General features: G+C 33.3%; 1 long non-coding RNA gene across 1 annotated transcript; it reads left to right on the top strand.

Annotated features, from left to right (window-relative positions):
* Positions 1-2,049: 2,049 nt before the first annotated feature.
* On the top strand, positions 2,050-6,420 carry LOC149234534 (uncharacterized). The gene is made up of 3 exons (XR_016268220.1): positions 2,050-2,119; positions 6,159-6,256; positions 6,374-6,420. It is a non-coding gene; the product is annotated as an uncharacterized LOC149234534 (long non-coding RNA).
* The last annotated feature ends 1,664 nt before the right edge of the window (positions 6,421-8,084 follow it).

Below are 8,084 nucleotides of genomic sequence, written 5' to 3'. Positions count from 1 at the left end.
ACAACCATTTTTATATAAGCGCCATGCGATGAAGCCCGGACCCGATGGGTTCCCAAAGCATATTGGTTTAACATTTGAAGTCCGTCAAACGGAAATTTTATGAGTTTAGAAGTGCTGCTCATATATTTTAAAATATACGGAGAAACAGAGAATTGGCGCGGAGGCAGTTAAAGTGAGCATGGAACAATACAACATAGTAGGCTGAAGCTTTCAATTTACAGCATGGCCGAGACGGAAGCAGGTTGCGTTCAAGCTCCTGCACATTGAATTTCCAACGACCACAGTTAATGCTCTTTTCAGCCAAGGACGAGAAGGACAGCCTCGAGCAGTTCCCAGTATGGGACTCCATTTTTGTTCATCAAAACTATTCAGATTTTGTATGTAAGTTAGAAGTGTGCATTGTAGTTTTAGGTGTGAGAGTGTGTGACACAGGCGTAGCGCAGCAGCGCAAGTGAATGTTTTACGCAGCAGCGTAGACTGTAATGTAGAGTGTGTGTGTGTTTTCTTTTGGTGAATCCCTCTGAGCAAAAGAGGAAGAATATTGTATCAGGCTTTTCATTTTTTTTAATGAATACAGATCCCTGTTTATGCATGTTATACTCTGTTCTCAGAAACAATCTTTTAAAAACTTCCGCTGTGTTAAAGATCTTGTGTGTGAAGAACAGAGCATTGTTCTCTGTTCTGTGATGTTATATTGTGTTTTTGGGATTTTGATAGAAAAATCCCCAACAGTGTAGTCACTAAGATGCTGATCATAGAGATTGCGATGAAGATTGACGACGAAATCGAAGACAACTTAAGTAAACTTGGCGATTCCTGCATGCTGCTACTGATCGATTCCACTATTGTGAAAATCCGTGCCCAAGCGTGGTGTATGAGAAGCCATGTGCCAAGAGAGAAGATCCTTGAAGCACAAGTGTCAGCGTCCCCGGATAGAGACAGAAGAAGAATTGTAAATTTGTGGCACTAATAATTGCAGGCATAGATCAAGAAGATAAGGATGCAGTCTCATGACTATCACATGCATGTCAGCCGGAGAAAGAGAAGCGAATCAATCAATGTTTGTAGGTATATGCGTAATGGGTGTCGTTAAATTCCAAGTAAAAGTGGGTGTCATTAAATTCAACACTTCTTCATAATAATATGGTAATATAGAATTCAACTGTTTAGGAGGCCAGAGGTCGGATGTATGCAGTGATACGCATGTTGGGAATGGCTTTTTAATATGAATGCGACTCCTACGTATGGAGGACGCCCAAATGGAACGCTACCGCAACACTTATTTGTGGAATAGGAATATACACATTGTGTATATGTTTGTCAATTTGTCATGCTTCGGTAGTTTGTTACCGAAAAGATTAAAAGTTTTATAAATTTGATCAGTGTCCTTAATATTTTTATTACCATTCCAAATTTGATATTAGTATTAATTTTTTTTTTTTAATTGAAATCAAAAAGATCAATTTCCCTATCGCTGTGACATGGAATTCTAACCATCAACAAAAATATAAGACAAATTTGACAACTCGTCGGCATTGATACATTTGCACAGCCAAACACCAAGTGAGTTAAAACGTAAAGATTATAGGATGAAAGTAGCCGAGGAACTCGAGGTAGGCTACAACATATACACATTATGTATATACATGCTAGCATAAAGTCGGATATTTTATTCACTGAATCGCATACACATGCGCCGCGCAGCAGCAGAAATAAAGTGCCAGGGCCGTATTAGTTTCTAAGTCATATTTATAAATATCACTGATATTATATCAGTTTTTAATTTTCAACAGGTAAAACCGTAAATGCTATGGTACTAACGGTAATTAATTCCCAGCTACCCACTGCAGCTACCTAATTTATGGTGATTTTTGCAAGTCGGTGACTTTGGTGAGGACTCAGGAGCAGGGCATAAGAAAAACCCACTGGAACTTCGAATTTAGCCCCGTTTGTGCAGAGAATTGGTGTAAATGGGTCAAATAGACATTTGAGAGGGATATCAAAACCAGCATATCCACAATCATGGGTTTCAGTCAGAGTAGCAGGAGGAGGACACCACATAAATGCCTTCTTCAATCCCCCTGAATCCTGATGATCTCATTGTGCAAAAAGCGATCAGGTTAGATCTCAAACCATAATTAGCTATACCCAATTTATTTATATATATACACACTTCAACTTGGCTGTATATTCATTTGTTGCTCTGTATACTTCGGATGTCGCTGTGTATACTTGGCTATGTATTGTAAGTTTGCTACGGCTCTTTCTATAGAATTCTGGGTATAATAACAAACCATTGCCATTGTAGAAGTGACCACCATATGACAGAGATTTGCGTCCTATTCATAAAATATGACCAGAAACATTCATTTACTCCTTTTTCGTTTGCCGTGTGGATTGCATGTTGCAAAGATTCAACTTCAAATCTTCAAATCTACAGCCACCTTAAACTAGAAGCTAGGTTTGTTATAATTTACAATCTAATTACTCAATCGTTGGAGTATGACTAGATACTTCCTCTGATTTTCAAAACAGAAATGCCTCCATTGGTTGGAGTTGTTGGGATGCTGTTTCTTTTTATCTGAGAAAGCTCTCGATGTTACTGGCAGTTTGAGTCCATCTTTTATGCGTGCACAAGTAAAACACATAAATTGATATGAAGTGGTAAACATTATTTTAAACCTAGACTGATTTGTGGACGGCAAATTTCAATTTATGTTACAGAATTAAACTTGAAGACTATGCAAAACATTTTCTACTAGTAAACCAGTACTGCCCATTTCATGATAAAAGGAAAAGTATATGTTACAGAATTAAACTTGAAGACTATGCAAAACATTTTCTACTAGTAAACCAGTACTGCCCATTTCATGATAAAAGGAAAAGTATGAAAAACATGAGAAAAGGAAAAATCCGTGAGCCAATTGGTTGCCTGAGGACGCGAGTGTCCAAAGTCACAATGACGTATATATGTTCTGATTCTGGTTAAAATCTAAAAGATATGATAAGTTTGATGGAATTAATGGACTCGGCAGACAAAGTTGAGTTACATTCATAGTTTTTTTTTTTGTTTTCAGCACGAAAAAAAAGCAGTATATTTTTATTATATTCAAATATAGACATACATATTCGGAGATATTGCCATTTGTTTAGGCTGATGTGTGGGCCACGCCACATCTAGAGTTACATTCATAGTTTAAAGAAGGTAAGTGGCACATTAGTGATGAAGACTGTTCAATGTAGGGTGCCTTTGGCATCTTCCATTCCATATAATACTTACAACTTGAAAGCTAAAGCTTAAAATAGATTATGCGTCCAAAGTCCGTGAGCTGCTGAAACCCTGTTTGGCTTTTCAGAACATCTGCCCTCAGCTTTTGATCTTTCAAGCCATGAAAAAATTTGGCAGTCATATTCACTTCTCTTGAAAAAATGGCTAATATTCTTCTAATTTAGTATCTGATTGTTTCACTGACTTTTGATATAGCCAACTAACAATTTAAGAACCAATATTTACTCTTTAGCTATTTTTTTCCAATTTTTCGGCAAAGTTTGTTTAATATGTTTCTAATTTACTATCAAATCCTTAATTTACTATGGAATTGTATTAGATATATTCGCCATTTTGGTCATTTTCTTCCATTTTTCCATAAACATAAGCTAATATTTTTTTAAAATTTACTATCAAAAACTGGAAAAATTTAAATGTTGTTCACCTTTCTGCTAATTTTTGCGAAAAAAAAATCTTCTATTCTTCAAATTTACAAACAAAACTATTTTTTCTTCTTTTGAGTGAGTGAATTATTTTTGTCAAATTTGTTGCAACAATATTAACATTCATTATTTTCATGTGACAGTGATTATGAATATATATTTTTTCACTTCATAATATTATTTTTTGTTGTTTCTATATATATTTCCCATCTATTTTATCACTATTTCCATTTTAAACAAAAAAAAACTCAGAACATTTGAACAATCTGGAAAATTTGCGGAAAAATTTGATTAGCAGGTCTCAAAACAAAGTGTAGCAATCAGACTTGAGCCGAATGGTACAACAAAGAAAGGAAAATTTGAACAATTATGAGTACAATTTGAAATTAAATGAAACTTGTACAAATAAATTTTAAAAGTCATATGATAGATAGTTTAAAAATAAAAACGTCATAAAAAATTTCCTTAATGGGTACAGTCACCCATCAAATTTAACTCCTGCCCATACATCCTATAGCTCCATCTTTCCGACGTCCTCAGGCTAGACCAATCTGACTCAACTTTTCCGACGTCCTCAGGCCAGACCAATCTGACTTAACTGTTCTGACGTACGTAGTTAATGCAGTAAATGTAGTTGGTGGGACATATATTTCAGACTGGGCTAGCCAAGCGGGAAATTTCAAAATTTGAAATGAAATATAAGAGGGAGGGCAGCATGAAAATTTAGAAATCTGCGCCGATCACCCTGCAAATTGTGTTTCAGAAAATCGAAATGTGTAGCTTGCCTTACCTTCACGACTAGCCAATGCCAAGCCGGAACACCAACGGCTGCTCCAGGTTCCAGATTCCCATGTATTGGGGAAGTATAACAGTCTGGTTCGTCCTGCTCTTCGGAAAAAAATTCAAAAATGGAATTACTTGCACCGCGCCTGCTCTATAAAAAACTATTGATCTTCGCTGCACAGTTTCACCGCATTTTCTAAGCCAATATTGTATTCGCATCCACTGCCGAAGCCACCGAACATAAATAGTACCTACATGTTTGGAGACGCATGGTGGTACCCTGCACATCTCAAGGTGTTTTCATGAAGGTGGGTCGCGTGTGTCGAGGAGTTGGTGGAAACGATGTGAAAAAAATGTTGCAGCTGGGTTAGCCACAGGGGAAATATTGTTCTGCGGGGTTGAAAAAAAATTGTAGCAGGGTGCCTAGTACGACCTTGAATTTTATCTAATAATGCTATGTTCAACTGTGTGCATTCCTCCCAACAAATCATATAATGATCTGATTAAATACAGGTAAGAGTTCACGTTTCTCAATATTAAGGAAATTAATTGTTGTTAACCTCGCTATATTTGGCGTGTGATTTTCATAGCTACCTTCTCAAGTGTTATTTTCATACCTAATGCGTCTTGAATATAATCTTTTTTCTGTCTGATTCTGGATTACATGCATATGCATTTCCCGTCACTAAGTTAATAAACGGTGGATTAATATTTAATATTTAATTTAAATCATTTAATGGAATCAAAATTCAGAAAACTTACCTTTATAATCTTAAATCCTCAACATTATAAAAAATTCAGACGTTATAACATGTTTTCATATTTGGAAATTAAAACGTAATATTAATCCTCAATTATATGGCAAATTTCCAGTATTAAACTAAAATGAGGGGTTTTAAAGTGATAAATGTGTTCTGGTTTTGTTGTGAGGTGATCGATGTTTTTGTTTTTTGTGAAGTAAGAGAGGCATTTATACGATTTTTTTTTAAATTGTATTTTTTATATTTAAATTGAATCTATAATATTTTTTTATAACTTTTTTTCATTATACTTGTTATTAATTTTATAATATTTATATTATATATATTTTTTATTTCTTAACTCAACAAATGTATAGTATAATAGTAATTTTTCTTTCTTTTTTTTTAACTGAGTATATAAATGAAATTCAAATAAAATTTTATAAACTTAACACATTAATTCTAAAAAATTTTAGGTAATATTTTATATAATTTTAAATTAATTAATTATATATATATATATATATATATATATATATATATATAAAAGTTGGATATACTATTTTTAGTTTTGTGAATGTTAATTAATTAAAATGATGCATTTTTCTGTCTTTTAATTTGTTAGTGGGAGCATAGTTATATAGCTTTTGTCTATATTACCAAATTATCCAAAATAATAATGATGTATGTTGATAAGCCGTTTTCCATAAGAAGAACTATTATAGAGGCTATATCTATAAGTAGCATGAGGAGAAGATTCATTGTTTAATGAAATTAAAACAAAATATCTTACTCAAAATTTGTTAATTGTCTTTTGATTCAACTTTTTATTTTTCATATATTTGGAGATCTAGATTTGCAATCTTTTTAGCTTAGTAGAGACACTTTGTTGTCCAATTTTTTTATTATTTATAATTGATGTAGGTATTTTTTAATAAGAAGGAGAATGGAAGTAGGTATTGTTTTTGGAACCATTACAATCCTTTGAAACCCCAGAACATGGTCATGGTCTTGAAAAGAATGTAAGTGAGATGGATGAAGTATATATTTAAATAATTCTTTATGAATGTTAATTAGCTTTTACATCTAATTTGGTTTGAGATTCATAATTATATATCTATTTACTATTTTGTGTCTAGAATAAGGAATATGCATCTCCTTAAAGCCATCGAGTCTTGAAAAGAATGTAAGTGAGATGGATGAAGTATATATTTAAATAATTCTTTATGAATGTTAATTAGCTTTTACATCTAATTTGGTTTGAGATTCATAATTATATATCTATTTACTATTTTGTGTCTAGAATAAGGAATATGCATCTCCTCAAAGCCATCCACATATAATAGATAGCTAGCAAGGGATGCAGCCAAAGCCACATTGTTTGCAACCATTACATTGTTTTCAACCATTACAACGTTCAACTCCTCTTCAAGGGGACTTAGGAGAGGTAAGTTGTATACCTTATGCCATAGCTCATAATTGACATATACTTTATTATGCATTATAATTACATAGTTTTTCAATGCATTGTGTATTCTTCCATTTTGCATGGTCACCATCTATTCATTATATCCAAGAGGTAAGTTGTATACCCTATACCATAGCTCATAATACATTGACATATACTTTATTATACATTATAATTACATAGTTTTTCAATGCATTGTGTATTCTTCCATTTTGCATGGTTACCATCTATTCATTATATCCAACCATTTTGAATTTTATTGATCCAATTTTTTGATATGTTGATATCAATTTGCATATTTATTGATTATGTTCTAAATTTTGCAGAAGGAAAAAAGGGAAAATGATGTTGAGATGGTGAAAAGAACTAAAATTACATCAAAAGACTTGAAAGCATGTGGGTTCAAGTCTCCAAAACAATACATAGAGCATATATGCTCAACTAGTATTGCTCTTACTAAGCCCACTAGGCTTACCGCTTTTAGAACTAAAACAACTCACTATGTTTAACTTGAATACATTTAGGGCTTTAATTAGTGTTTTGTGTAAAAAGAAGTTTCTCCTTTTGTAATGAATATTATATCTTTGAATGATAGACTAACTTTTCTCTGGATATAGAATGATGTATTAGAGAAGTGTATTGAAATTGTACGTACATTTTGTCTTATATGAATGATACACTTTAAAAGAGTTGCATATCAACTATACTTGTGATATATTTTTTGTAATTTTACTAAAGTTCATGAGGTAAATGTCCATGTAACACCCCTAAGTGACAACTGAATTACCAATAATTACATTTACATTTTTCATGTGGAAATTAGAAGAACTTGTGTTAACATTTAAGTAATGTTATTTTATTAAATAATGAAATCTCAGAATTCTTGAGGGAAGACCGGTTAACAAACTCTAACCTCTAGACAATTAGAAGAAATAGTTACACCCCTCTCCCGTGGAGATAAAAGAGATTCTCAGTGGAAAGAAATGGGTTCTATTTTTCATTGTGGAGAAAGGGGAGAAAAGAGGGATTGGGAAACATAGGAAGTATGTTACCAATCAGAGTGGTCATGAGCTGGTGAAGACTTGTGGGCAGACTTTGTTAAGAGACCGGAAAGGACAAACTGGACTAAGGTCTTGAGGTCTTCCATTAGATAGAGACCGGAAAGGACAAACTGGACTAAGGTCTTGAGGTCTTCCATTAGACAATAACTGAATCTACTGTCTGGAGCAGAAGCTCGGGGGGGAGAAGCATACGTAATTTCCCTTCTCAAGATTGGGAGGAACGGTCTCAGCCCTGTGGAATTTGAGAGATTGAAAATTTACAGATAAGTATTTGTGCAAATATATATATATATATATATATATATATATATATATATATAT

Source organism: Pinus tabuliformis, chromosome 8 (genome assembly GCF_031772625.1).
Source record: "Pinus tabuliformis cultivar Carrire ecotype Pingquan chromosome 8, CPIR1, whole genome shotgun sequence".
Classification (NCBI taxonomy): domain Eukaryota; kingdom Viridiplantae; phylum Streptophyta; class Pinopsida; order Pinales; family Pinaceae; genus Pinus; species Pinus tabuliformis.
The sequence above is the reverse complement of the archived record's forward strand: the minus strand, read 5'-3'. Positions and strand labels throughout refer to the sequence as shown.